This window comes from Musca autumnalis, unplaced genomic scaffold (assembly GCF_047663935.1).
Source record: "Musca autumnalis isolate F117 unplaced genomic scaffold, ASM4766393v1 scaffold_5, whole genome shotgun sequence".
Lineage (NCBI taxonomy): Eukaryota > Metazoa > Arthropoda > Insecta > Diptera > Muscidae > Musca > Musca autumnalis.
The window spans coordinates 130,947,773-130,957,548 of NW_027412088.1; the positions used below are offsets into that span (position 1 = coordinate 130,947,773).

At 33.7% G+C, this 9,776-nt stretch overlaps 1 long non-coding RNA gene across 1 annotated transcript; it reads left to right on the forward strand.

Moving 5' to 3' along the window:
• Positions 1-8,639: 8,639 nt before the first annotated feature.
• On the forward strand, positions 8,640-9,343 carry LOC141387105 (uncharacterized). Its single transcript, XR_012408480.1, has 2 exons — positions 8,640-8,945; positions 9,021-9,343. It is a non-coding gene; the product is annotated as an uncharacterized lncRNA (long non-coding RNA).
• The last annotated feature ends 433 nt before the right edge of the window (positions 9,344-9,776 follow it).

The window sequence follows — 9,776 nt, forward strand, 5'->3', positions numbered from 1 at the left end:
AAGAAAAACAACGTTGAAGTTGGTAAGCACCAACGCTGCTGCCAACAGTGCTATAATGCTACAAAAGGCCTTTGAATCCAGAAAGAAGAATAACATTGCTGCCCCAAGAAGATGTAAACTATTCAAATTCTTTCAACTTTGTGAAAATATTGTATTCTTTTATAGATACAAAATGCATGTTTTTTTATAATTTACAAGAATATAAAGCATACATATATTTCATAGGAAAACATCTGCATATGTCGTGTCTTTATGTGTATGTTTTGTCATCGTAATCATGACTATCTAATTTGGGGAGTCATTTCGATAGTTCTCCTGCCAAACAGCCATTTTAGTTTGTCACCGTAGCATTTTGTCAGGAAGCAAGGACTTGACCATGTTTGAGAGGAATATTCCGAATTGTAAAGGTTGGACCAATGTCTGTCACTTTTTCAATTATTGTGACCACCAGCCATTTATATTGGGCACTGTAGGATTTTTAAAGCTTTTGGACAAATATGTCTGGAAGCATGGACTTTCACGAAACACATCATATCACTTTAAACAGGACCACAAGGAACATAAAAATTATTCTCGAACAGCCCTTAAGCGAACATTTTGTATGGAGGTACTCGAAGGACTGGATAGATATAGTCCATCCTTAATCTATGTCTGGAAAAAATATTGCGAGGATTAATTTTTGGCAATATCAGGTGATCCGTTCGTGAGTTATCGTACGCACCATTTTAGCGAAAATCTTTGAACTTTTATGTGGGAGTTAGCGGAAAAAGTGGACTCCCCATTCTCGAAATTGATTAAAATTTTGAAAACTATAATGAGGACCGTTATTTGGACCGCATCAGTAGATCCGTTAGAGGGTTATCCTGCAGGCGGGCGGACAGACAAGGCAAAATCGACTCCAAATGGTCTGCAACTTTTAAATTTAAAAATTTGAAATTAAATTGGTTTCAGATTTGAAATGTAAATAAACCTGACGTATGTATGTTTTACATATACATACAAAGTTTGTCAAAATCAGTTTGGCAATGAAGGGACGGCAAAGCGAATACAACTCTATGAGCTCGGAGCGTGAGGTTACCTTGTATCATTGTATCATGGTACACGTACAAAAAACATTAAAAATCCATTTTAGTGTTTATGTACGTGTACCCAACGAGATTCGAAAAGTTCTTCAAACACACATGTTTGGTACGCAACCTCCATCGTAATGTAAGAACCACGTACCCAACCGAAAAGGTTGCTTACATCAGCGCGTACATTAAAAAACCACGTAGAGTACATCATAATGTACCTTTAGAAAGTGTTGGTAGGGTCATGGTACAATAATACAGGTAGCATTATCACGCCAGCTGATGGTAACATAATGTGTCAATTGCTTTGAATTTATGTCAAATTTTGACATCTTATGTTGCCAACAATTGCCGATGCGGCTACCTGTGTATTTGTACCATGGGTAGGGTACACTTACATTTTGTTAACGTCAATATCCTGGGTTATGGAGGTCCTTGTTGACTTCTGGCAACACAGGCTTTTTTCGTACTCTATCTATTAATTTTCCTTCGCACATAACTCTCACCTGTTTTTATATGTATGCGTGTCGTCTGTGCTTTCTCGGACTTTCATACTTTCCTTTTGTTCAATCATAAATTACTTGCTATTCAACCATTCATTCGGTAAGCATCGATTTTCAACTGATCCTTTTTTCTACCTTCTTTTAATAAAAAGAGCAATATTCTGTTCAAAATCACAAACTGATTCCGCCTGTGTTTTCTTTTTCTTTTTATTCTTTTCACGCAATCCATCTGGGAGAAATATTGTATTTCAAACAATATTTCTTTGATTCGGGTGCTAAGGTTATCCTCTTCTACAGGAAAACATCCAACGCGCTATTACTTGGTGTTTTCACATTTGTTTGGTTAATAAGGTATTAAAAATATTAAATTTAATTCTTGTAATAATTATTGTTGACCTTTGGACTTTTATTATCTTTTTCTTACTTTTTTGGCTCGAGGTCAGAGAGAAATAAAAACTAAATTTTTGTTTTTATTTTTAAGATTTTTTATTATTTTGCCAATATTTCATCATCAGGGCGTTTTGACTTTAAAAGAAAAACAAAGATACAAATATAGCATTTCCAAATTGAATGAAACTTTTTACAAACTGAATGAAACCTTTTCCAAATTGAATGAAACCTTTTCCAAACTAAATGAAACCTTTTCCAAATTAAATGAAACATTTTCCAAATCAAATGAAACCTTTTCCAAATCAAATGAAACCTTTTCCAAAACAAAAGAAACCTTTTTCAAATTGAATGAAACCTTTATTTTTATTGAAAGAAAAATGCCAGAATATTTTGAAAAAAAGAAAGAAATAAAAAAACAAGTAAGAAAAGGCTATAGTCGGACGGGGCCGACCATGTGATACCCTACACCACAACCTCTAGGAGTTTGTTATGTGCAATCGCCTTGCACGCCGAATGTCCGGATTTGATTCCAGGCCTGGCCACGTCAAATTTTCAACGGTGGCAAAATACCCCTTAGTAATGTTGGCGATATTTCCTGAGTATTTCAGCCATGAAAAACGTCTCTACAAGTGGCAAATTAGGACACGCCTTTCGGACTCGGCGATAAAAACTAGGTCAGATATCAATAGCTTAATGTCCCCTTGTCCCTGCTTGGATGTTTGTGAAACAATAAATTATACATTTCTACAAAATATTCGAAAATTGGAAAATTCACATTAATTATCCCCTCCTGCTACATCTTCAAATTGTCTTTGAATATCAGGTTCCTTTTTGGAATACAACTAAAACAAATAAATATATATACAATGCAATTCGCTATATCTCTGATATTTGATATTTGGGAAAATTGTGAGTTTACCTCAAATATGCTTGATAATGCAGTTTTGTGCTTTTCAGGGTATTTCTAAAATAGTTCATTGTGGGTATATATTGTGATATCAAAAATATATTTTATACCGGTAGAAATAACTAATGATAAAAGAAATTCAAATAATTCAAACAAATTTATAAATCCCAAAAATATTCACACACTAAAGAAGATAGTATATAGCATGGTAGAATAAGGAAGGTAGAACAGTAGTGGAATTCTGTAACTCATTTTTCTAGTTACCGACAAATATCGGTAAAATTGGAATGCTTATAATTTCGGTAATTAACGAAATTTTTCAGTAAGTTAACAACCAAAATAAAGCTGTTGATAAATCCTACCGAAAGCAACAGTGCTGTCAACTTTTATTGATACTTTTCATTCATAGTTTTGCGTTTTAACGTTACCGATTTTTGTCGGTAACTCAAAAAATTAGTTACAGAATTCCACTACAGGTTCGAAAAAACCATAGAAAATCAACCCTACACCTATGCCCGCTTTCTTTCAAAATTGTCAATGGTGACAAACTTCAAGTTTTGTTTTTGTTTATTTTTTGTTTTCAAATTTTATAAAATGTTTAAAAAAATAAATGGAACTTTATAAAGAAAGACAAATACATATGTACATACATATGTATTTTTATGTGAATCTGCTAAAAATGTTGCTGCTACAGATGTTGGTGTTGTAGCATCGCAAATATGTACATGTTTCAGTTATCTGGTGCTGATTCCTCTGTATTCAGACTCAAATATTCTGCAACATGGACTAGTTGCGCCCATAAAGAATCAGGAGACAGTGGTGAGTGAGCTAAACAAATGCAGCGTGTCATGTGGTCCCAATTCACATGCCGGGCACGTGTTGGATATCGTGGCATCAATTCGGGCCCGATACAAATTGAGTCGACGGCATCGTCCGCTAAAGCCACTCGCTTTATCTTGATAGTTGGCGTTCTACTGCAGCAATGGATAGGTGGTGGTGGCCTCCGAATACGGAATACACACTGTAGCATTGTGCAGCCTGCGCAACTGCATCAGAATGACTGCTATTCAAGTCTGCCTGATAGGTTCGTTGATAAAGAGGTCGTTGTATATACCTATTTTTCCAGTTCATGAAGATCTCTCCTGACGTGCCTGGGCGAGGGAAGCCTGTCCACTATGTCGTGGCAATGATGCTCACGGCGATAACACCCAATAAGGTACTGCATCGTCAACATTTTGTTGTGCTGATGCAAGGGTAAAATCTTCGTCTCCATCTTCAATAGTGTCATGAGGCATGTTTGAATATTCTTGTACTGCGGAGCACTAACATTTGCATACCACGATGGCGCCGCATAGCTTACCACAAATCGACCTATTGTTTTGTAAGAGGTTACAAGGTTTCTCTATTCTGCTTGCCAGCGATCTGAGGACCTTGTTCCTGCTTTTGATCTGTGGCATGCACGGACAACTCTAACATGTGTTTCTTGGGGTGTTAGTGGTCGGAGTCATTAACCAATATGTTCTACGGAGAAAATTTCAGCCGTCTATGTCTATTTTCAGATCACATTTAACCTATCGTACAATCATCCACATACATTACAGCCCCAATAGTGTCTGCGGGCTGTCACACGAAACTTCTCTTTTTTTAACTGTAACGGCTTTTGTTTTAATTTTGTTTTTATTATGATACAAATTCTGTATGTATGAAATTGAAATTTGTCATAATTGGAACATTAAAAACAAAACATATCAAAAAGGGGTTTGACACAAGTCGATCACCAAAGAAAAAAAATTGTAATCAGCTGTGAGCTCTGCTATACCTTTCTTATTATACCATGGTATATAGTATTTCCAAATTAAATGAAACCTTTTCCAAATTGAATGAAACTTTTTCCAAATTGAATGAAACCTTTTCCAAATTGAATGAAAACTTTTCCAAATTAAATGAAACTTTTTCCAAATTAAATGAAACCTTTTCCAAATCAAATGAAACCTTTTCCAAATCAAATGGAACCTTTTCCAAATCAAATGAAACCTTTTCCAAATTGAATGAAACCTTTATTTTTATTGAAAGAAAAAAGCCAGAATATTTTGAAAAGAGAAAGAAATAAAAAATTATATGGGGTTTCAACAATTTTTTACTTAAAGTCTAATCATACGTAATGACATAAAAGTGCAACTCGCTGCATGTTTTGTTTCCTTGAACATAAACATTTCATAATTTTTGGGCATCAATTAAGGTTATAGCGAAATAATCCTAAAGAGAGAATTTAGGTTTAAAAAATTCCTAATAACACTGTGACACAAAATGGAGGTGAAAATCTGGGGCAGAGATAATTCCCTTTGGGGATGAAAGCCCTTGGTGAGTATATTAAGAATCCTGAAGGACAGATCCGCCGTGAGTCGAAATTCCGAGTTATAGCGTGATTAAGTTTCTGCTGAAGCCCATATAAGGCATCTGAAATTAACGTTATATCTTTGTTAACAGTTGTTTTAGCTTATTTGTGAAATGACTTGTCTTCAGTCAGATCGAATGAGGATTATTTTCGTAGAGCATTTCGACCTTCTAACTCGCTTCCTTCAATGTCCTTTTCGTCACTTATTTTATAAAAGTACCATGGTTTAATAAGAAAGGTTAGCCAAAGCTTTATGTCAATTTAAATTTTTTCATTCGAGTATGCCTAAAACTTCAAAACAATATAAACAAACTGTGTATGTATGTGTGGTGTTTGAATAATATGCCAAACAATTTTAATAACAATCGAATGCAATGATTTTTAAAATTGTTTTTAAGGCCCCCATTCATTTATCAGTCTGTGCCGTCAGTCCGATGAACCCTTTCTGTATGTGTGACTGACAAGTGTTTAGCACCAACCATCAGTCAAGTCTAAAAATCTTGAATTTCTCCTCCACAAATGAATGATTTCTACTTTTTTTTGTGTTCCTACACGAACATTATTTTTTGGTTTTTCAAAATTGTTTTTTGACAATTTGAAAATAAACACAATTCACCCAGACTGATGGGGGTTCATTTTGAAATCAAAACTATTTTGATTTTCATCAGTCTTGAAAAAGTCACACAAACATTCTCAAACTTTAAAAAATTTACACATACTACCATAAAAGCGGGGTACACACGATCAGTCTTGACTGTCGATTTTTCGGAATTATCGATTACTGTCAAACAGTCCAGCAACCACAAAATATTTTGTGGTTGCCTGATGACTGACAAGAATTAGCGGCCACACTGGCAAGCAACCGATTATTTGATCAAAACTGACAGTCAAAACTGATCGTGTGTACCCCACTTAATGCTGGCAGTTAGACTGACTAATGAGTGGTGGCCTTTAGACCATTTGTCCCTGCCAACATTTTTTCAATTTTTGGAAGATTGTTCGCTTAGATTAATCTTCTGTGATTCCCCACGGCGATCATTGGGTGATTGTTTACATTTTTTTCTTACATTTTTTAAATGATCGCCGTTGGGAATCACAGAAGACTCTTCTGGAAGAGCAACAGATGATTATTACTAACATTTTTGATTTTGTTGCATATAATTCTCATATACACTTTCTACAGAACTTTGATATAAATGGCACGTATAATATTATGAGTATTGACAAACCACACATGTCCAGGTTTTGCCAAGTTTAACCTAAAGACAACATAGTGACTGAGGAAACAGTACTGAGTACAGTGCCTATAACAAATAACCACAACATAAAGGAATAATTAAAAACCATAACAAAGCAGAAAAGAAAACAAAAGCAGAAAACTAAACAACAAATAAAAGAAACAAAAAACAATTGTTCTATTCTTTTTTTAATTTTTCTTTACATGTTGATCTTCTGAAGATCTTCCAGATGATTAATCTGCGATTCTTCCTCGCGATTCGCTTCCCGGACACAGTTACTTTATGTCGGCGATTCGCAGGTTATCATTAGGCGCGCTCTTCCGCGATTGAATTGATCTTCCCCGCGAATCGCAGATTATCTTTAAGCGATTAAATCGATCGTGTGTACCCCACTTAATGCTGGCAGTCAGACTGACTAATGAGTGGTGGCCTTTAGACCATTTGTCCCTGCCAACATTTTTTCAATTTTTGGAAGATTGTTCGCTTAGATTAATCTTCTGTGATTCCCCACGGCGATCATTGGGTGATTGTTTACATTTTTTTTCTTACATTTTTTAAATGATCGCCGTTGGGAATCACAGAAGACTCTTCTGGAAGAGCAACAGATGATTGTTACTAACATTTTTGATTTTGTTGCATATAATTCTCATATACACTTTCTACAGAACTTTGATATAAATGGCACGTATAATATTATGAGTATTGACAAACCACACATGTCCAGGTTTTGCCAAGTTTAACCTAAAGACAACATAGTGACTGAGGAAACAGTACTGAGTACAGTGCCTATAACAAATAACCACAACATAAAGGAATAATTAAAAACCATAACAAAGCAGAAAAGAAAACAAAAGCAGAAAACTAAACAACAAATAAAAGAAACAAAAAACAATTGTTCTATTCTTTTTTTAATTTTTCTTTACATGTTGATCTTCTGAAGATCTTCCAGATGATTAATCTGCGATTCTTCCTCGCGATTCGCTTCCCGGACACAGTTACTTTATGTCGGCGATTCGCAGGTTATCATTAGGCGCGCTCTTCCGCGATTGAATTGATCTTCCCCGCGAATCGCAGATTATCTTTAAGCGATTAAAAATTTGAAAAAAAGTTTGCAGGGGTATGGAAGAAATTGGTAAGATTTGCATTGAAACAATCAGTTTATCATATTCACAACTCGATTATGTGGAGAAAACTTAACTCTTCATTCATTTTTCGCGTTTTTTATAAAATGCTCAAAAAATGCATTGTAAACAAACCCACTTGTTGCTTTTATTTTGAAGTTTTAGGAATTCAAGAAAAACAAGGGTTCTATAGATTTTTTTCATTTAAATCTACCTCTTAACTTATACCATGAAAAGTACCACATGAAGACGTTTTTAGCTTCGAAATGTTCTTCAAAAATGTCGCTCAGAAAATGTTAGGTACGACCCTGATTGACAACTAATCGATTTTGTAATCATGGTCTGTTGTTTGAACTGTTCGATACCATGCTCAATCACGTCAACGGTATCACGATCTATTGTCCGATCGCGTAGTACGACTCTGGCACACCATTTTATTTTTGAAGTTTTTTTTAGGATAATTTTTATGCAATAACTTAATAAGTAAACGAATACACATAACGATAGAATTAAACCGGTATAATTTTAAATTTTTAATGCCATATTCAGCAATGCTGAACCCAATAGTAAAAGCATTTTCAAAAATAAAATTGTGTACCAGAGTGGTACTAAGCGATCAGACAATAGATCGTAATATCGTTGACGTGATTGAGCATAGCAACCAACATCTCAACAAACAATTATGTAATGAGAATGTCCATTGAAAATTCCACAAGCAGCAAATCGTGAACTACTTCATTAGGTAATACAATTAGTCCCTGTTATTATATATTAGCAATTTTTTAAACCTTAATTCTCTCTTTAGCATTATTACGCTATAATCTTAATTGATGCCCAAAAATTAAAAAATGCCCAGTGGGAAAATGGAGAATATATTACATTGAGAATAAATAATTTATAGCATTATATGATTTACATTATAGAATTTGTCAAAAATAATCGAGAAAAGAATGCAATTTGAGCAAAAATTAATTATAACACTGCTGTTATAGGATGAATTATATTATTCATCCCAATTGAAGCGAAATGGTAATTTCATTTGACGAAATTTACAGATTGATTACCGTCTATATTCCAGAATCTGTATATGATGGAATGTGTAGTTTCATACTTTGTTTTTTTTTTTTCTTGATTTTGTGTCCCGTTATTTTCGGACGACTTCATGTCGCGTCATTGTTAACTTTGTAAATTTGTTTAGTTTTGTTTCATTCGTGTGACGGTAAAGATGTACGTTTTTTAAATATACTCAAAGCGACATTGGAGGCGTTTAGTATCAAATAAAAAGAAACGTTGTGCAAGTACATACATCAAATGAAACCAAGTAAGTAAAATTGTTCAACATTTGCAAATTAAATACTTTTATAACATAAATATTAATATAAATTATTTATTATAGAAGTGTCAAAGTGCGAAGGATATGACGAGAAAGAATACATAAAGGAGATTAGAAAGACATTCCATCTGACTAAATTAAGACAGTTTAATAGTTGGTTTACATTTAAGAAATCCGCTCGATTTCAATTGTCAATTCCATTGATCAAACGTCAAGTGAAAGCCAATGGATTTCGTATGAGTTTTCATTTGACGTATACGCAAAGGAATTAACCGTTGAAATCCACTCGATTTTGTTTTTGTATTCTAGGAATAGGTGCATATATTTATAAAACTATGTTTATTACTAATTAAAAATTAACAAAATAATAAAAAATTGAATTAAAATATATATTTTTCAAATAAAAATACATATTTTTAATCTATTGTGGGGGAATAAATTAAATAAATAATGAATTATATAATGTATTCTTGAAATAGTGTCCAAACATGTATTATATTGAATGCATTATATTATGAATCACTTAGGCAAACAAAAGGAATGCATTATTTTCCTAGGACATGCACCGTGTTAACAATAACGTATTCTGGAATCAATAAATCATAGTGTTTATGCATTACCTCCTCGTTTACCATTGCTTCCATTTTCCCACTGGGAGTTTAAGTTCAAGGAAGCAAAACATGCAGCGAGTTGCACTTTTATGTCATTACTTATGATTAGAATTTAAGTAAAAAATTGTTGAAACCCCATATAATTATTTATTTCTTTCTCTTTTCAAAATATTCTGCCTTTTATCTTTCAATAAAAATAAATGTTTCA